We start from the raw sequence: 20,784 nt of genomic DNA, 5'->3' as shown, positions 1-20,784 counted from the left end.
TCCTTGGGGCCTGGTGCTGGGGTTTTGCACCTGGGGGATGGAAGGCTGATTAGGGATTGCTGTCCTCAGCCTGTTCTTTCCTTAAGAGAACCATGGAATGAGTGATTGGAGGTGAAGCCATGCCATCCATGGCAATGCACAAAGAACAGCTGGCTATCAGTTGTGCCTCGTGAGAAGTAGTTTGGACAGATTCGATCTCTGCAGTCTCTGGTATAGCAGTCTTGGGAAGAGCTTAGGGGCACAGGTGTGTCAGTGGCTCTTCCCCATCTGTTGACCTTAGTATACGTCAAGCAGCATGAAAGTGTTTAGCTGCTACCATCAGGTAAAGAGAAAAGGGAGGTGTTTGTTTCCTGTGTGGTGACGAAATTGCCAACGGTATGCCGAGCAGACTGTACAGACTGTTGTTGAAGTGAGACCAAAGCCAGCTGTATTTACGTGTCAGGTGATGGCTTGCTGTGCCTATGCTAACATGGTACCAGGTGATCCCAGCGTGCCCCTTTCCCCTGGATGTTTCCAGTTTTCCTTTCACTCCTTTCTAGATGACAGGAGGCAGCAGCAACTGTTGAGCTGCCCAGTGGACTAATGGGGGCAATGTCCCCTCTCAGCCAATTTGTTGCTTTTCTCCCTTTGTTGTCATCCTTTTTTTGTGAAGGTCACTGGTGCAGACTCTGGTATAGCTCTGTTGAGAGGATGGGGCAGGGTCAGAGGTGGCTGTTCTTCATCAGTTGACCCCAGTGTACCTCAAGCAACGTGGAAGTGTTCAGCCTCTACCATCAGGTGACAGGGAAAGGGAGGTGTTTGTTTCCTGTGTGGTGACTAAATTGCCAATGGTGTGCCAAGAGCATGTGCAGACTGTTGCTGAGCTAAGACCAACACCAGTTGTGTTCATGTGTCAGATGATGGCTAACTGTGCCTTTGCTTACATGGGTCTAGTTGATGCCTTGTTTTTTCCTGGATGTTTGCAGTGTTTTGCTTTCATGCATAGCATCAAGATGGTAGAAGACAGCAGCAACTACTAAGCTGCCATGTTGGCTAACAGGGACACGTGTCCCTCTCAGCCAGGTCTTACGTTTTTTTTCTCCTTTTGTCTCATCCTTATTTTTGTGAAGGCCTATGGTGCAGATAGCACCTCTGGAGGTTTGATTGGTTATTGGTACCATGGGTTTGATTCAGCCTACCTCAATTAAGTTCTGGGGAGGTCAGAGACTTCAGCCTCACAGGGACCTTGGTTTTTGGAGTTTTATTTGTGAAGCAGCACAATGAACATCAGTAATACAAGGTTGTGTCTGAAAGTAATGCCTACAGTTGTTTTTTTTTTTTTTATGGTGGCCTGACACATCAGAGGTGGGTGCTGTCATTGTGTATGTGGCAGCTGAACCTTCCAAAAAATATTGCATGTAATCGATGGCAACAGAGGTGCAATGTGACAAAATAGCATCTGGTATGAGATACGTGTGAAGTAGGAAAGGCGTGGAAGAGCATTCCTCCATGTGAGTAACACCTGTTAACCTTTGTAGGCACTTGCTGAGTGTTTATGGGGACTGAACTGTGATGTATTGGGTGGTGCAGTTCATTAGTGGTCACTGTGACAGCGTTTTGCCTTGCACTGGCACAGATTGTTATGAGCTTGGTTGGTGAAAATGTTTAGCTAATACTGGTGGCTGTGTTGAGAAATGGTGTTTTATAACTGAGAATTTCGAGTCAAATACTGTTATTGTGGCCTTTGTTGTTTTAATGGAAAGAAATGTGAAGCGTTACTTTTGGAGCAATCTTTGTATTATGTCAAAATAACTTATTCTTCAGTATTTTTTAGGCAAAAAGATAAGTAATCCCTTCACTGATGAGTTTTGTTTTTATTTAGTAATATAAATAGGTTTTCTTTATATTTAATAAATTAGTTTTCTCCACCTGTTCAGATGCACATCAAGGGAACGGAGATGGGGAGTGGTCTGCGTGGATTTATAAAGGAGAAACTGTGCCTGATGAACCTGGTAGCTTTTATGGTGGAATGGTTGCCTTGAGAGACAAGGATGAGATGGTGACTGCAGGTTTACCTTGACTTGAACAGGACTTTAAACACTCTCCAATAAGCAGACAGTGAGTTGCCTTGAAATCTGGCAAACTCTGCTGGTTTGTGGTTAGCAGCTCAAATTCCAGCTGGAGGCTGGTCTGTAGTGGTACACCTTAGGGGTTGTTATTATGGCCCATATCTGCTTTAATGACCTGGGTGATGGGATGTAGTGCACTCTCAGATGTTGTGAGCTTGGTGGACCGACTGATAGACCACGTGGTTGTGCTGCTTTTCAGAGGGACTTTGGCAGTCTGGAGAACTGAGCAGGGAAGAATTTATTGAAGTTTCACAACAGGAAGTCCTGTATCTGGGGAAGAACAGCCCCATGCATGTGAACACCAAGTGAACACAGTGGTAGACGACGCAATGCAACAACAGAGCCCGCAGTGTTTGTAGCAGAGGCAGCCAACAGCATCCTTGGCTGCAGTAGAAGGCTGAGGCCAGAGGATCACAGGCGCTTATTTTTCCCTTTAGCTCTGCTCTGGCAAGGCTGCATCTGGAGGTCTGTTTCCTAGACTTGTTCCAGAAAGATGAATAAGGTATTGAAGCACCTGTCATACGAGGAGAGACTGGAAGAGCTGGGACTATTTATTCTGTAAAACATGGGACACAAGGAGATGGGGAGGAGAACTGATCAATACATGTAAGTCTCTGATGGGAAACGATTGTCCAAGTGCTGCCCAGTGAAAGGACAAAACGCAGTGGGCATGAACTGAAATACAAGAAATTCCATATAAATATATATTAAAAAAAAAAAAGATTTCAGTGTGAATTTGGTCATACCCTGGAACAGATTGCCCAGGGAAGCTGAGACATTTCCAACCTTGAGATTTCTTAAAATCCAGCCACAGTCCTGAGCAGCCTGCTCTTGTTGACCCTTGCGAGCCGGTGGAGTTGGGCTACATCTCCGATGGTCCCTTACCAGCTGAATACTTGTGTGACTGTGTTTTATATAGAGAAATAGTTGAAGGAATTGATGTGCTCATAACCATTTCAGGCACATAATGATCATAACTCAGTGAAGAGTGTTAATTATAGTTTAATTTGTTCACTTTGGAATTGAATATGCTGAATTAGACTTCTCTTGAGTCATGTGTTATTCCGGTTAGAAAACTGATAAACTTGCTCTTCTGTACAGACCCAGAAAAGTTTCCCAATTATTATCCCAGACTTAATTTGACTTCTCTCACTATTTTTAACAGCTTCTGTACTTTATTTCTGACCTCAAGAGTTGCAGTCTTCTATAATAGCCACACTAACAATCTACAGATTTGTTTCTTGAAATAATTCTGAAAACCTGCTTTAGCAGAAAGGCTTAATAATTGGAGTTCCACATCTCAATGTGTGTTTTTTTTCCTACAGATCGAAAAATGAATGCTTTCTGTATGTGCAAAGCAGTGAATACTCACACCACTTTTCATTTCCAAAGTGCTCCAAATTTGTTGGCTAATTAATATCCAGAATGTGTTTTGGAGGTTGGTGTATTTAATTATCCTTTTTTTGATACACTTTGGGAATTTGGAACAGTGACACATGGGACGCAACACAACAAGCCTTTGCTTTTTTGCATTGCTGCCCCAGACCAAATAATAGTTTTCCTGCAAGTTGTATCAGAAAGTATACAAGCAGAAAGAGAAATGAATCAAGATCTCCTGCTCCAGTTATCCAGCCTGTTCCCAAACAGGGAAATCATTTTTCATTCATGAACTTCCTTTTATTCCGTGACACCACCAGCAATTAAATTTGTCTTGGAGATGGGACAAACAGAACTTCGTTAGTCCACTTCTCTTGAAAGTTGTTGCAAACTGTTCGGCTTTGTTTTCATAAGCTTTGCTCAGCACATCAGCTGGGAATGTGCTGTAGGGAGTGACAATTACATAGAACACAATAAAATTTGTAATAACATTTTGAAACAAGTTAGAACCTGATATTTTGGTGAGATTTCTTTTCTGTGCCTCTTTCCAGAGGGGAAAAGGCAAGGTAAGTACTCTGCTTCTTTTGTGTTTTTGGAAGGTTGATCAGTCGCACTAGAAAGATGGGGAGAGGAAATAATGTTATTTTTCCAAATAAGCCATGGAGAGTAAAAGGAGTTGAACTACTTGGCTTCTCCACAGCAGTTTACTTAGTTCTCTCATAAGCATCTTTATTAACAAACAGCAGGGCTTCATATAGTGATCCTTGACGATTCTTTCAGCCTTCTAATGCAGGAAAAGAAGTATTTTACAAGAGTACATATAAAAATGTATGGGAGTATTTGAACTGACTTGGTCACTTCTAGGCATTAAAGTGAGTCCCCTAGTCTGCATATTTAAAGAAAATAAAAGTATTCAAATTTGTCTTGCTCTGTCCATGAAATCTCCTCATTTGTCTTTGGAAAAGATAACTGATTGTTTTGTTAAGAGAAAGCAAGTAAGCCTTACTTTATCGAGAATTGTTGCTTATTCACGTTGAACATCCTAATGCTTGCTGTCTTTGGGTTAGTAAGTTTTGTGAAACATAACCAGCAGTTCCCCTGGTTCTCTATGGCACTGTTGCTTTGGTGCTTCCAAAGAAGGGAGCCACTAGAAAGCCTCTTGCACAGCAACTCAGATGCCACGTTTGCTTATGTTCATTTGTTCTTTGGCAAATAAATATATATAGTCCAGATAATTACATTTTGTTTCTTGAGGAAAAAATTAATCTATACAGGAAAGTCTGCTATGTGAGAAATAGCTCCAGAAGTAATCATATCTCGCTTCCTGACAAGTTTCTTGAATAAGTCTGACCTGTCAGTGCTGCTTTACTTTAGGTTTGCAAGTCTGAAATAGCTACTGATGGGCTTTCTCTTGTGTTTGATTGTTTTGTTTTATTCAAAGATTCTGGTTGAAAGCAGAACCATTGCTCATCTTAGTCACATGCTGACTAAATAGTGTCATCAGTAATGTCTGTGTGATTTCAAGAAATGGGGCAGGTACAGTGCAGGTACTTGCTACTGTTAAGCAATAGCCAGCTGAGATTTAAATGGCAATTTTACTAATGCTGTAGCTTTTTATTTTGCAGATTTGGTTGGCAGTAGGTGTATGAACTGTTTCCATTAGAAACTGGTGCCTTTCATGGTATTCCAATGCTAATGAAATTTTCTTTGTGATGTTTTTTCAGCCGAAGTGACAGAGGCAGAGTAATTGATACCCAGTTACTTCGTGAGCTCTCCTATCCTTGTGCACCAGTGTGTGGTGTTACCATCCACAACAGAAGTGAGAGCTCTGTTGGATGTTCACTTGTGTGTTTGCTTTTTTATTCAATGTAAATAACCAAGTATTGCCTGAAACTGAATTACTTGATTGGTAGTTAGGATGGTTCCTCGAGCACTGAGCTGATGCTAAGTCAGGTAAAGCAGGGATTTTGGCTTGGCTGGCTGGCTGGCATCCTGGGCAAATGCACTGACCAGTGAGCTGATCAGATTGACTCTTCTAAAAGGAGAAGTGGGCAGTTCATTTTAATGTAAAACTTGCTATGGTTTTTTTCTTTTGATAACTTGATTTCATGCAAGTCCAAGAGGAACGAGAATGTCTGCAGGATGTTCCAAGGTCTGTTTTGCTTCTATTCAAGCAGGGAGGACTTGAAGTTGGTGTGGGAATATTCTTTGTCAAGTGCTGCCTGTTTCCATTATAGGCTTATGGTAGCCATACTGTGTGTTAGTGCAGATACTGATGTGTAGAAGGGGATATACTGACAGGCTAAACCTCAACCTTTCTTATATAAAGAGAAAGAAGTAAAAAGGAGTTTAAGATCAACAGAGCCATTACCAACAGAATATTTATAGTGGGGTTAAGTAAATGATTTTATCAACTTATTTTTGAATGATTGAATTGAGGCTGAATTCTATTAAATGGAATAATTTCAGAGGATGAATTAGAGATACAAGAGAGAACCACCTTCCCAAGAACATAGTGGGAAAATTCTGAGTGCTGCACCTGTTTAAGTGAGTTTAAACCAGCTGGTTCTTCAGAGTAGTTGTGAGATATTTTAATTTTAAATAAAATAGACTCATGGAAATGACAATATAGCAAACTCTGACATTCCAAAATATCCTCTCATGCTGCAGTTAACCCTCTTCCCCTTCTCTTTCCTCCTTCCTATCTGCAGTAAATCACCAAATGAGCCTCTTATTCTCCTGACTTGCATTGGAGGTGAAGTTAGCATTGAGGAGCTCTGGAAAGAATCAGTGCAAGTAGTGGAAGAAACTGGGCTAGGGAGCCTTCTGCTTTTAGCTGGGACAACAGCCACACTGTGTGTCCTACAAATGAAACTGTTCAACATAAAATGCTTTTTGATTCCCTCCTGCCAGCCATAACTCTATTCCACAGTGCTGTTCCCTTCATGATATAGCTCTCCTTTTAGCCAAAATGCTTAGTTAGTTAGAATTGGGGCAGTTCTCATTGTTGTTCTTTTACTTAAATAGTTTTCTTTTTCCCCAACTTCTAGCACTTGCTGTTCATTTTGGTAAGCTATAAAAACAAGCTCTTCCATTGGCTGTCATGTGTGGATTTTTAATTGCATTCATTTATGGAGTTGGTTTTTTTTCTCCACTTCTGGCTAACTGAAAAAGCTGTACGTAACCTTTCAGATAAGGTCCCACCAGGGTCAGGTATGATGGCTTTTAATTTTCTCCCTGCCAACACCTCTTGTGATGTGCTCTCTGTCCCTCTCATAGCCATGTCGCTTGTTTTCAGAGCAAAGGAAAGATTTTACTGGACCCCAACCTCAGCAGCATCTGGTGCTATGTAGGGAAGTGCTAGCTGAGCTGCAGGAGAGGGTGCTTAGTACCAGTGTCATGCTGGGAGTGACTCGAGGAGATGAGAAACTGTGTTGAAGGAAACTGTAAGACGTGAGGGAGGTTATTAGTGAAGGTTCTTGAGGACTGGTTTTGACATTGATCTTATTTTTTGTTTTCACTGCTTACCAAAAAGTAGGACAAAACTACGAACGTACTGATCAAGTTTGCTAACGGGTTAAATTAGGACTGCATAAGAAGAAGACTGTCTGTCATACAGGATTGACCTTGAGTAGGAAAGAATTGGAGATGAGAAGGAATTAGCATGTAGCTTCACATCATTTAAATACTTTGAGGAACAGTGAGTATTCCTCAGATCTCCTTCACTGGGGCAACAAAACCTTCGAGGAAGGCCAAGCTGTACTCTTTAGTCAGGTAACAGCTGTCTGTGAACCTTGTTTAATATACAGGGAGGTCTGATTCTTCCTCCACTGGAGGGAGACAAGGGCTAATGAACAAATGCAGACAAATGTCAGATGTGCAAATTCACCTGTAACAGCTGGAAAGGAGTCTGACTCTTGTGATGTGGAGAACATTGCCATAGATACATATGTCTTCAGTTGCATTCTATGAAGTTGAGCAGTGCACAAGACAGTGAATGTCACAGGGGATGCATGGGGTGTGTGCTTGTATGCTTTCTTTAGTTATTAGCTTTTATTTTTTATGATTCAGAGCTCACGTGCATTTGAGATGATTTGTAACTCATCAGAAGAACTCAGCTGACTGAAATCAAAGCAGTCCCAAGGATGGTGATGGGAGCACATCTCAAAAAGCTACTACTATCCCATCCTGTGCTCCCTGGAAAACTGCAGACAATTTGAACTAAAAATGTTTATTATCTAATTGTACTGTGTCAAGTTATTTAATTGCGTCAAGTTGTTATGAATTCTGTGCTGTTGCAGTTCAGTTACTAAGACTACTTTTTTTTCTTTTTCATTTGAAGAAACTACAGGCAAGAAGACTCCAGTAAAGACAAGGCACATAGTCATGAATAAAGGAAGACTTCAACAGTAACAGCAAAATTAAAGGTGTGAAGATATTTGTAGAGAAGAATCACTTAATTCTCTGCTCTGACGTTGACAGAATTGCAGTACTGAAATTTTTCTGTTCAGGAGCCAGGATGTAGTGCAGTAGTGAGACCAACAGACAGAAGCTGCATTGATTGCTTTGTAAATGGGGATGGGGGAAGCAGTTGAAGGAACCTGAACAGATCAGGTGTATCCTAATGTGCTGCTCTTTCCCACACTGTTATTCTGGATGCCATGTCTGTACTGTGGAAAATGCCATACAATCAATGCTGCTTTTCCAGTAAGCATCCAACATTCACAGAGATCTATTGTGCAGGGATTTCGTAGTCTATTTTAAAAGGTAGTAATTGGAGGAAACTGCAGCAAATCAAGAAATTTGTGTACACTTTGCAAAACAGCTATTTTGAATTTGTCAGAACGTTACTGTCTGACTGGAAACTCTTCCTTTTTTCTCGTTTCTTCTTCAGTTATGTGCCCTCATGGTGGCTGCTTTCAGGCTGGTGTCCTCACTAAGAAATCAGGTTTCTCTTGACTCTAAAGCTCCTGGGGACTTGCATGAACACTTGGCTGTTTTGGTAAGTCTTGGTGATGCTACAGCAATCACACTCACAGGGTTTAGCACCTTTTGATGCAATTTAGTTCTGGTGATACTTACGCTAGTGTTTCACCTGAAGTCTGCAGTTATTCTACTCCTTCATGAATATGTTAATTATTTCACACTTCTTTTAAAAAAATCTTTGCAGTCACAGAGCTAACTTTGCATCTTGGGGTGGTATTTAAATAACTTCATGGAAAATGTATAAGTCTAGGTTTAAAAAAAGGATAGTGAATAAATTCAGTGTGGCACAAATCTGACATCTGCATGCAAAAAATATTCAGTGCAAGTAAATTATGCATCTTTTTTGTTACAACAGTTCGGAAACTGTACTTGAAAATATTACTTTAATTACTGTCTTTATTGTACTGTTTCTAAAGAAGTTTTCTACTTAGCAGCTGAATACCTGATATCTGATACACTCAATATTTCTTTATTTCCTGATGTGAGATGCATCTTTTATGATCACTGCCATATTCTGGTTTTCCTCTGTTGATCAAATAGGTACTTCACATGTTGTTTTCATTATGCCCACAAGAACACAGCATAACAATACTATTTTCAGCAGTTTTATATTTTTTTTCACTTAGTTTTCTTTGTGTATGAACTTTCTTGTAGCAAAAACTTTGTTACCCGTTTTGCTTGACATTTCGTTATTATTTTAGATGATTCCTGGACATGCTATCAGACTAAGTATTATACTAAGCTCAAGTTCATTAAATCATTATCTCACGGAATAAAACTTATGAGCACTGAAGACATGAAGAATTACAAATATTTCTGGTATTTGTAGTTTTTGCTATTTTTCATAAACTATTAGAAATCTCATAAAAAGCTTGACAATAAGAGCCATACAACCTGCTTCTCAGATCAGAGTAGTTCAAAGAAATATGAATGTGCTGATACTGCTTGGTTCACATCTTACTTTTCCGAAGCCTATTCCAGTCAAGTGGTGTCTTTTTAGTTGTCATCCGTGAGTCTGAGCAAGGATTTTTAACTATTCCAGTAGTTTTTTGGGATGTTTTAGGAATGATTTGACCCCAGAAGATTTATGCTGCTCTTACGACCATTGAATTTCAAAGTTGTATTATCTGTACTTCCAGCCCGAGAAGGGAAAGAACTGTTTTTTTCCATGGATATTAGGGGAGCTGGTAGCTGAGGAACAGTGGCCTTGAGGAGTACTGTAACTTAGCTAGGAATGATTAGGAGGTTGCTTCCAGACCAGGTCTACTGCATTTTAAGCTGACGTTCTGATTAATGTGTTTACTCTGCACCTGAAATAAATTCTTATTGTCTCCCTGAGAGCACCTGGATAATTTGAGTTCTTGCATCTTTTCATTGGGGCATTGCTGGTTTTGTGGCTGGTGTTGAGTATTTGGATTCTCCTTTCACAGGGAAATGCAGGATGAGGAAACTTCCTTTCATGTTTCGAGTTACAACTTCAGTGAGTCTGCAGGTAATAGAAGTGAAAATACTGTAATGGAGTCAGATGGGGAGAGCTGAAACTTTAAACTGAATTATTCAACTGCCAGGAGGAAATACTTCTCCGTCTTCTGAAAATCAAGTTTGCTTAAAAAACAACAGTCAGAACACTTTGTCTTTTTGTTCATGGACACAGTGGCTTTTAACTTGTAGCTGTAAAGTGGATGATATACTCAAACATCAGCTGCTCCTCTCTGTATGGGTGCAAAGGTACTCAAAGGTTTGAAAGCATCAGAATAATTTATACTGTTATTTTCCATTGCAGTTGATTATGCTCGAGTCTTTAGAAGCCATTACTCCTAAGACCTGTACTTGAGATGTTGTGGCCAGTACTTGAATTTGAGGCTTAGGGAAAAGACTTCAGCACCAGAGTTGTGTGTTGACTTGTGTCAGTCCTCAGAAATCATTTAGGCAGATGTGAATTGAGACTGGGATTGTAGCTTAATTGAAGGGTTGTAACTGAGCCCTCCAGGGAATTGAAAATGTTTTCTTTCGGTTGTAAATGTAATGTGGTAACGTTCCTTGGTGAATCATTTGTGGTTTAATCTCTTGCTAACGAGAGGCAGGGAGAAAATTGGCACAGTGGCTTCATGATGTGAATCCCTCATGTCTCGTGTTATGAATAGGCTTCTCCTGAGCTCTGTCTTGGGGTACTGCAGACATAGAACCGAAGGATAAAATATTGATGAGAATTGCTCTGTGAGATTTCTCTTGTCCTGTGTTAGGAGTGAATGCTCTTTTCCCTTCAAGATAGGCATTGTTTTGAAACCAAACCAAAAGCACACTAACAAGTGTATTTGGCTTAATTGCAATCAGTGGGTGTATTCTAAAGCGTAACTGACTCCTCTGCGTAGATGCTAAGTGGTTCTGTCCTTCATTCCTTAGCGTAGGTAAGCCTTGGAGGGGGTACTGACCCAAGCCAACAGTCCTTGGCTACCTGTGGATTGAGGGTATGTTTTGAGGTACTGTAAACAAATTTTAGTTGAAGTTGTGCTTGATTGTAGATTCCGGAAATGATATAATCAGTTGAAAACTTCAGTTGTCAAGTAGTGTTAAGAACTCTAGTGTTAAACTTGTATGAATAATTTTATATTTGGATACCTGAGACACAGTGTACAGGACTTGCTGTTGTGGATGTCTTGCCTCAGTAACACGCCACTTTGCTTTCATTCTTTTGTTGTGGAGTTGAAATTCTCCACAGTGGAATAGTCGAGAGGGATCTGGACAGTTTGAGTCTCTGTGCTTTACTAAGATGCAGCCGTGTGGGCAGATGAGAACCCAGCCCAGGCACATACTGAAACAAGTAGTGAGGGCAACTCTGGTGGGAATTTGCTGTGTTTGCAAGGGAATAAAATGTGGATTGACTTTGGCTAACTTTGTATTCCAAGGACACGTGGGGGGACTATCCGTGAGCAATTTCATATTCAGCTTTTCTTTGTAATTCTTTTTCTGAACAGTAGTCACAATTACAGTGCTTACATAGTTTATTTTGTCATCTGTAAACCAGCTGGTTATGGACAAAAGGGGTCTTACTGGGCTAGATGGAAACAGTTTTATGTGAGAGATTACAAGATAAATTGGCACAGCCCAACCTAAAGGGATGGTGACTATTTGTACGGTGACAAAAGTCTTAGTTCATTTTGAGAGCTTCACAGTTCAGGAATCAATTGGATTTGCATATCCCAAAAGTTTAGGGATTGATTTCCTAAATGATGATATTCAAGGCATAATGATCATGTCTGCCTGTTATTATATGATCAAATATATTCCATGGAGGGTGAATTACTTAATCTCTGTGGAAACATGGAATTTTCATGATGCATTAGGATTGTAATGGGCACTTTTTTTTTTTTTCCAAAGGAATGAAATTGTTCTGTCTTCTAAACAAATGATCTGTGATGCCTCGAAGGCTGCTTGGAGAGGTAGATAATTAGCTACCCCACTGCCTAGAGAAATAGCTTGGAGAATTTTACAAGTCTCATGCAAATGGTTTGGGATATTATACAAAATTAGTTTCAGTTAGGCTCAAATTTATCTAATTTAATTTAATTATTGGGAAAAGTAAATCTTTGACTGAGGGGGAAGAAAGGAAACCTGACACGAACAGAAGTCAGGGCAAAAAAAGACACTGCAATATAGACTGCAACAATTAGATACTGATGGATTTACAGCTGCCATTTACTTTGTAGGCGTTCACCTCTAAGGCATCAGTAATGACTTTGTTCTCTAAGACTTCATCTATCAGAATTAATACCCTAGGCCACAGGTGGAATAATTACCAAACTGAATTAAACCCTGTTGCTCATTATGTCTGTATTCTATTTTAGCAGACTATGTACTTAGCTGACAAATCTCCATCCTTCTGGGATTTTGAAGTTCTAGGACGTCCTGCTTGTTCCATTTAAAGTTGCAAGGGATCTCTGGCAGGGATTGGGTGGTTCTGTGAGGTGGAAACTTGATGGCTGTACCTGGGCTTGAGAGCCTGATTACTTGCCTGTGGGAACTGTGGTGGCTATTTCATGTTCCTGTGATGTCTCCAGCCGTCTTTTCATTCCAGACTGGGTTGAGGGTGCATCAAATTTCTTCTTAATCTGAGGAAGATAGTTGAGAGATTAGAGGAGCAGGTGGTGCACAGCTGATTGCTGGTGGCTGTTAGCTGCCTCTTCAGCATGCAGAGCTCAGGCAGAGAGCAAAAAGGAAAATGAAATATATTGGAAGTGGCTCAGGCTTTTACAGCTTGGCCTGTGGATTAGTGGCTGAAATGAGACCAGAGAAGCTGGGACATGGCAGTTGTGTTGCCTGAGGTAGGTAGGCAGACTACTAAGATAAGCAGGAGAGGCTCACACCAGCCTGAGGGATATAAGTTAATGCTGTTAAATGGAGGATGAAAAGAGGTACGTAGTATGTCAGGGTAGAATGGATGGGTCAGTTGTGTCAATAAAGAAAGAGGGAAGGGTAGATTCGTGCTGAGATGGTGGTCAGGGGGTATAACAGATGAATCTCTGCTGAGACCAGTAGAGCTGGGGAGTTTTACACGCTCTTCATTAGTTGAACTGTAGCAACTTCAGTGAACTACTGTTTTGTTTCATCACGCATGATGGTTCTGTAGGATATTTTAACATCAAATGTGATGTGACCACTGGAAGAGCAAATTCACTGAGCAGTCTAAATACATGTTTCTGTTAAAGCTTCCTCAGCAAGTGTTTGCTTCACTTGCTGCTTTTGGAACATGTCCTGAAATTTTCATCTAGCATGTTGTCTTGTGAGCTCTTTTGTTCCTAAGCAGTATTTTAGTGCCAACTTGAATAATATAATGAAGAGTTTAATTGCAATAAAAGCATTTTATTTTATGGCAAGTGACTATTTTAACTGACACTTTCTCCATATGCTTATCAGTAGAGGAACTGGATTACTTCACAGGATAAACACAGTTTCAAAGAGACTCAAATGAAAACCTTGTTGAAATTACTCATGCAGCCACCGATGGTTTAGGAACGTATATATATGTTGTTATTCTAAGATAGTCTGAGGTTACTGAGTTCAAGAGACAGGCAAAACTCGTGAGCTTTAGTTGCAAATCTCTGAAAGCAAGGTTCTGTTGACCTGTAGTTAAATTGCTTTTGATATTGTCATGGTTTTATGATTTTTTTTGGTTGCTCTATGGGCTGGCCCAGCTATCTCAGTTGGTAGAGCATGAGACTCTTAATGCTCAAAATGGAACTGGGCTGAACCAGCCTGTAAACTGTTGACAGATATGTAAAGTTTGTTTGATGTCCTGAAAGTCCTCTTTAGCCCTTTGGGAAATTAGATGTGTCGTTAAGCTTGGAGTGTGGTGTTGTTTCAGGCATAGCAGCCTACACTCAAACATTATTAAAAGGAATATACCCGAATTGCTTAATTGTGTACAATGTTATTTTGATGTTTAATAGCTTTATTTAACCTGTGAAGAGTCAAGTCATCCAATATATGTATAGTAGGTGCTTGATGAAAGTGCTCTTGTTTTCAGTTCTATCACTTTCTGAGTGACAGGGCTTCATTTTTCCAGGTCAAACCGGTCAGTTGAAGAGAAGAACAGGGAAATGCAGCACCTGGCTTGGATCTATTCTCATTTAAAAAGATGAAAAAAGTAAACAAAAACTAAGCCAACAACAAGCCAACAATTGACCCAAAAAGATTGCCATTCTATTCTAGAGGAGCAGAGGTGCCCCTATCAATATCAGCAGTACAAGAAGAGTGCTTATATATAACCTATACATACCTAAATTGTTTGCTTCTATGGTAGCTGTCCTGAAAGTAATGCAAAGATTATTTCAAAAGGAAGCCTTAAGCTTTTTTGCAGTTAAATTCTTCCTACTTTGAAAAATACCTTTATTTTATTGCTTGCTTTTATTATTTTTAGATAGATATCTATTGCTTCGTTACTTATAATAAGCTGTTGAAGCTTGATGCTATAACCTTATCTTTACCTGAAATGCATCTGTCCAGTTTTCAGCATTTTATTATTATTGTAACATTATAAGAAAAGGCTCAAGAATTGTTTCTAGGACCCACTGTTCTTACCCTGTAGTGAGTGATGTTCCTGGCAAAGATCAAAACAAACAAACAAAAAAATAAATAAATAAAAAGACCAAAACAAAATTTGGCAGAAGCCCAAAGATAGGTCAGATGTTAGTGATTTCCATTTGAACAGTTGGGATTCCATTTTTAGGTAACCTTTAGGTTTCATAAGTGTGATTAACAATGATAAAGACAGATAAGTATCTTTTTTCTTGTAATTCTATATTGATGACAACTCACCTTGAAATCTTTTAGTATCCCCTATTGAACTAGCTACCCTGTTTTTAGTCACCTCAAATATGTGTGAGAGTCCTTAATGCAGAGGATGTCATCAAATATATAAATGTTGGTGAATGCTGCTTTCTGGTGTTTGTTTGTAGTGTGGAGTTCATGCAAGTTTTGCCCTTGTTTGGCAGTTAAGCCCGTACTTGTGGATCTGTTTTTGGCCATCACTGACAATTCCCCTGTTCTAACTTAACAAAAGGTAGCTTTTAACCATGAAGGATGAACAAAGCTCTTTCAAAGCAGAAACATGACACATGACATTTCTGGTAACTTAGGCCCAAATGTGAGTTTAATGCATGAAGATCATGGCTGTAGGAAATGGAGAGGAGTATGATTTATTTTTTTTTTTCCCAGAAGATCATCATTTTTATTATTTATTATTGCTGAAGTTAGGAAAACAAGTAATCTTTTTTTTCAACAAAGAGCAACAATATTATTCTTGCCTGTAGAGGTGTGCCCAAATGGTTTGTTAGTTATCGATGAACATTAACATTTGCTTAAAAACTAAGAATTCCTCAGCATTTGTGATGGTAACTGTGCCAGCAAAAATACAGACATGAGAACACATGCTGTTTGGCTTGGAGGCAAGAAGGAGCTAATGTTCTGTAAGCATCTAGAGGGAGAATATTATTATTTTTCTTTCCAAAACATAGAAAACATTGGTTAAAGGCAAATGAGCTGCTAGATAACAATGGATGGTCCTTTGTAAGGCAGTACTGTCCTTGCCACACAAAAAGTGTATAAAGATCTCTAGATAACTTGCTCAACTTGAATAAATATCAGGTGTTCTCTTCCTTCAAGCACATATTGACTTGCAAACCTTTCTCTAATCTTTCTTAATCTTTGTCAATATTTACCTCTTCATGCAATAAATACCGAGAAGTCAACACAACCCAGCTTCATCTTGATTTTTGCACCTGGTGTTATTTCTTTGCCAATTTCAGTGAAATTCATGTGTAGCTTGAGAATGATAAATTAGACTGGCAACATAAATCCGGTTATACAGTTTGTAGTAATAATTTCAATGAACAGCTCAGACCTCTGGCTGTAAGCAGAACTCCCCCAGACCTCTTCTAAAGTGTTGGAGAATATTCAATATTTTTGACCTTTGATCTGTGTGTTTCTTCCTATGTTGAATATAGCCTTGCTATGTTAGTAACCAGTTGAATTCTCTATTTAGTTAAAATGTATTACGTTGCTTCTTGTAAGATTCTTTAGATAACTGGTGCACCAGATGATCATGAAGCATCCTGTGTGAGCACGCACTTCTCTAAGAACTAAGTTGTTATAAGCATATTCTTTAGAAGAAATGGTATGGTGGTGGTGGTGTTGTTTCTGGTTGGTGCTTTTTTTTCTTTTCTTTGTAGTATCTGTTAAGATCATTGACTTTATCATGCATCCTGCTGTGCTCACTTGTTTTGCACTTGAGCAAAAACTTCAAACTATTGCTTCTGCTTGTTGTTAACTACAAGATCTGGTCTGGCTGCTGGTGGAGGTGGCGGAAAGGGATACTCATGGGGTCAGAGCTCAGCTCCAGCCCCTTGGTCACAGTGTGGGCGCTGCATCAAGTCTGAGCTGTAGCTGGGTGCCAAGGACAGCCTTGTGCATCTCTATCATCATTACCTCCTTAAGCTTTCCTAACTAAATTTCCAAAGGTCTAGTGAAAACAGTGAAGGTGAGATTTGTTAGTGATATTGCTCGAAGTGAAACATTAGCTCCTTGGAAACTGCTTGCTTAATAGCAAACTAATTGCCTTAGAGGTAATAATGTATACTGTATTATGAGGTAATAATGATGCTGTATTAGCATAAGGCTTGTCTGTACCTCTTATCTTTTGCTTGTCTGATTGTCTGCAAGAGTGCTTCATGTGACAAACATATCAAGAGAAGGGTAATTCAGTTCTCAGAAGTCTAGTAGATACTACATAGTGTATACTCAGGTGTAGCATGTATATGGAAGGAGAAGCCTGGTTCAAACACGGAAATGAAAGTAGCGGTGGAACCTCGGTGCTAGCCTTGGAAAGTAAAATATGGGAAGGAGAGGAAGGAGTTAAATTGTGTGCATGAGCAAGTCCTGAGAAGAAACTGTGGCTTGGATTGCTGTCTCATTTCCAAATTGTCAAGCCCCGTCCTAAATCTCTGAGGCACATGTGGGTGTCTGATGTCATGCTGCTGAGGTGACTGTCATCGCTGGGTCGTATGGAATGTGGGTCTCTAATGCTGACTAGCCACATGCCACAGACAGAAATTAACGAAACTGCAATTGTTTTCATTGTGTCTAGTAAACTAGCTGTGTATTTTCTAGCTAAGTATTTTCTTCTCAGAAAATCAAAACATTTTCTGGGGTCTACTTACTTCCTTGAAAAAATTTGGCAGAAGATCATTGGAATACTTTGCTGGCCTTTGCTTGACTTCATGACATTAAACTCAATAAGATTAGCACTGAGCCAAGAGGGACTTCAAACAGTAGGAATCCTGTGTGATCAGGGAATCATGGGGAAAAGTGCAAAAGCAGGGACGTCACTTATTTAAGACTTGATGAATGTTTTGTGGGAGAACTGAGTTGAGATGTATGATTCAGATCAGCTGTTTAAGTAGCCCTGTTAATTAGCATTAAATCCTGACATAGCTGTGTTACTTGGTGCGCATTAGTAGGAAATTGTAAAATAAGTTATTAAACCCAAAGGGCATTAAATGTCTCCGATCGTAACTACTGAAAACAGTACAGCAATAGGAATAAGGGAAGGCCATTCATGTTACTGCTTTCTCTTCCTCTGGAATTTCATGTCTTATTAAAAAGCTTCCCAGAAGGATTATTGGTCTGAAATTATACATTAAAAATGAAAACACAGTAGTTATTCACTTGCCTACAAAAACAAATGGTTACCATAAAAGTATATTGTTTAGAGAAGTCAATTACGCCTTAAAGAGGGAAGAAGAAACATTTTTAGCAATATTTTGGAGAATAAGCCTCTGAAATGCATTGGATAAAAGAGCAGTGATGTAGCTGGGGATGCGTAAGTATTTTGGTGCTTGCCTTTGTGAAGATTTGGGACTGGTTGAATCTGCTCCCTTGTGAGGGTGGCAGTCCCATTATGTTTTTTCCAGGTTGGCTGGTGTAATTGTTTTTTCTGAGGTTATCAGCATGTTCAATCAAAAAGCTAATATGTGCATTATTGCTTTGCTAGTTTTTAAGCCCTTTTCTCATTATAGGTATTGATCTTGATTAAAAGCTGTTCTCCAAATGTTTGGATCCATTGACATGAAGTGATTCTTGCCTCTCCGCCTGCTACCAGAGGGAAGGTAGCCTCATTCAGGTTAATTGCCAGTGCTTGATGCTAAATGCAAATGCCAGAGCACTGCTTGAGGTGAAGATTCAAAAATAAAAAAGAGCAGCTGTTAAAATGTCCTTTCCTTCTGTATTTACCAGAACAGCATGCTTTCCATTGGCATCGGAATATGCCAGAGAAAATGTCATGAATAGTGTTTTCAAGACAGATAATTTTCAGTTCTTTGTCAGTGAATGCATTGTCTCAGTCCTTCACCAGGATCTGGGGGAAGGGACAATAGCAGCAGACAGCAGTGGGTATTGAAACAAACAACGATCAGAACACAGTGAGCCAGTGCCAGCAGGAGGACTGATGTACAGGCATGTTGAGCGCAGACAAAACCAGAAGCACTGCCATTGTAATCTGAAATGTGTGTGTGGGCTCTCGTGTCCGTGGTGGTGATGATTTGCACAGGTGTACATCTCCAGTCAGGATTTGCAAGCACATTGCAGCCTTTCACAACAGATAACCAGTTCAAGAATACATGGAGACGGGCCTTTATAAATGTTTTCTCTGCAATGCTCTATCTAGTTAGGGCCTTACAATGGTGCTCTTTTATTGTAACTTTACTAAGAGTGATGGAAAAAAAACTTGCACCAGGTTCAAGATGTTCTGAAGTTTAACTGTACATTACAACCTTCAGTTTTACAGGCAAAAGTAAAGAGAAGAGCAATTGAAACTGGTTCCATGTGTAGAATTCCTGTAAAGCCTGGGAATTTGATGCTGGATGGATTATGGGGGCGCTTTAAAGCTAGCAGTGAAGTGTGGTTAAAAATTCCCAGAATTATTTGGTTTAAGATTGTTTGTAAGCCATAGTAAACTGCCCTAGTGGCAAATGTGCTTTACGTAGCATTTGGGCTTTATTCCTTGTCTGAAATGGTTTTGTTTCTGTTTCTGGCTCTTAGATCTTCCTAAATACTTGTCTGTCAGGCAGAGATCCTTCCACTACAGATTTTTGTTTTGTCCCGTGTTTAGTCAGACACTATCCTTAAGTTACTCTTCTCTGTTGAATGGACTGACTCTTGGTAGAAGATGAAATTTCAACTTTTAATCATTTTCCTAACTCTCTTCTGATTTATTTTTTCCCCTGCAGCATATTTTAGGTCCAAATTGTCTTTTGTGACAAAATAAATTCTGTTATGAACTCGGTCTCAAAACAACCCTAAATGAAATGTTTTGGTTTGGCTGTCTGTCTGGAAGATTTCTCTTGTCAATATTTTCTCTCAGCAGGTAAAAACAAAGGAAAATGGAAACTTAATCTTGGAGGCTAAATGCCTTGGTGCTCTGTGCTCTGTTGGTGTTAATGTGTGCTTGCCCTGAAGCCAAATGTAGTCACACAGCTACCTGCCTGGAAGGCTCCTTCCCAATTGAATTTGGCAACAACTTCCCCAACATGTGGACAGGAGCCTCACTGCTTAGTTTTCCTGATGGACATTTCTTTTATTAGATTGGATATGTAATGATAAATCGATTACTTTCTGTTTGAGAAGTGGGAGAGGAGTGGAGAAAATTACTCCAGGAACTAGGGATCCCTAAAGGAGTTGTTTTGTTTAGTGTATCTTCCTTTCTGCAGACTGAATTTCTTCCTGCAGCATGAGAACATGAGTTTAGGCCTAATTAACACAGCACCAGAGAAAGCTCAACTCCTAGAGATTGTTGTGAGGGAATTTCTCTCCTCTCTCATCAAAGATTTTAGCTTTGATGCTCCCGCTCAAACTGAACGTATGTTGTCCCAGAAGATCTCTGTCCCTCTGGAGGGATTGTTCAAAGTCTGTGTATTGCCAGTGTGAATGAAGATTGTCAGGTCTTTTAGATGCAATTTTACAAAAACATTTCAGGTCCATCCAAAGGAAGCAAGAACTGTGTGCTTTGTTGATTACTGTGTCTCACGATCTCAAAGGTTCCTGAAGCAAGGATTATTTCTTGCAGTGCCAGACCTCCACCTATTTAGCTGGCTCTCATGTTATCTGGAATAGACAACTCAGTACAGAAAACTAAAAGAATACTCTTAAAAAAACCGAAGAACATATAGAGGCCTCGTTTCAATGTAGTTTATAATTATTTCTTAAAATGCAATGATCAAAAGATTCACCAATCTGCCACTGTTTGTTCCTTTTTTCTGACAGGTGGGCAGAGCATTCCTCAAAAATGCTTAAACTATTTACCTTCGCTTAAAAAAAGTAAAAGCTAAAAATGAGGTAAATTTAGTGCTGTCTTTTTTTTCCTATTCATTGTGATATTCTAAACTAAGCTGCTACCTTTATTTTACTTTGTTCAACTGTAAATAGAGCTGCATCCATAGTAATAAGGTGGGAAGATAATCAAGTCACTCTTTTGTTTAGGAATTTTTTTCTTTTTAGAAAGTCTCATGTAAAAATGGAGCAGATGCTCACTATTGAGCTGAGGCAATCTCCTTTTAAAAGCCAAGACAATTTATATTTGGTTGAGTTACGTGAATACTCTCGTTTAAGTAAGTAAGTGAAGGAGCTAAGGTATGCTTGAACACAAATATTGATACGTAAGTGCACTTAAAATCTCATGCTTTGAAAAATCAAGATTATTTCCACCATTCTGAATTTTATTAAAGGGAAAATTTAATGATAGAGGATAGATTTTAAAGGACAC

The 20,784-nt window shown here is 39.5% G+C and overlaps 1 long non-coding RNA gene across 2 annotated transcripts in view; it reads left to right on the top strand.

Annotated features, from left to right (window-relative positions):
- Positions 1-20,784, top strand: part of LOC122189729 — a 66,974-nt gene that overhangs the window by 36,850 nt on the left and 9,340 nt on the right. Inside the window, exons 2-4 of one of the 2 annotated variants that reach the window (XR_006181946.1) lie at positions 7,828-7,912; positions 8,380-8,487; positions 9,902-9,946. This is a non-coding gene — a long non-coding RNA (uncharacterized LOC122189729). Of the gene's footprint in view, positions 1-7,827; positions 7,913-8,379; positions 8,488-9,901; positions 9,947-20,784 lie in introns of those variants that run through there. The other variant, XR_006181945.1, reaches the window with a different exon arrangement.

Source organism: Lagopus leucura, unplaced genomic scaffold (assembly GCF_019238085.1).
Source record: "Lagopus leucura isolate 7727_CA_CO unplaced genomic scaffold, USGS_WTPT01 Super-Scaffold_100157, whole genome shotgun sequence".
Classification (NCBI taxonomy): domain Eukaryota; kingdom Metazoa; phylum Chordata; class Aves; order Galliformes; family Phasianidae; genus Lagopus; species Lagopus leucura.
The sequence above is the reverse complement of the archived record's forward strand: the minus strand, read 5'-3'. Positions and strand labels throughout refer to the sequence as shown.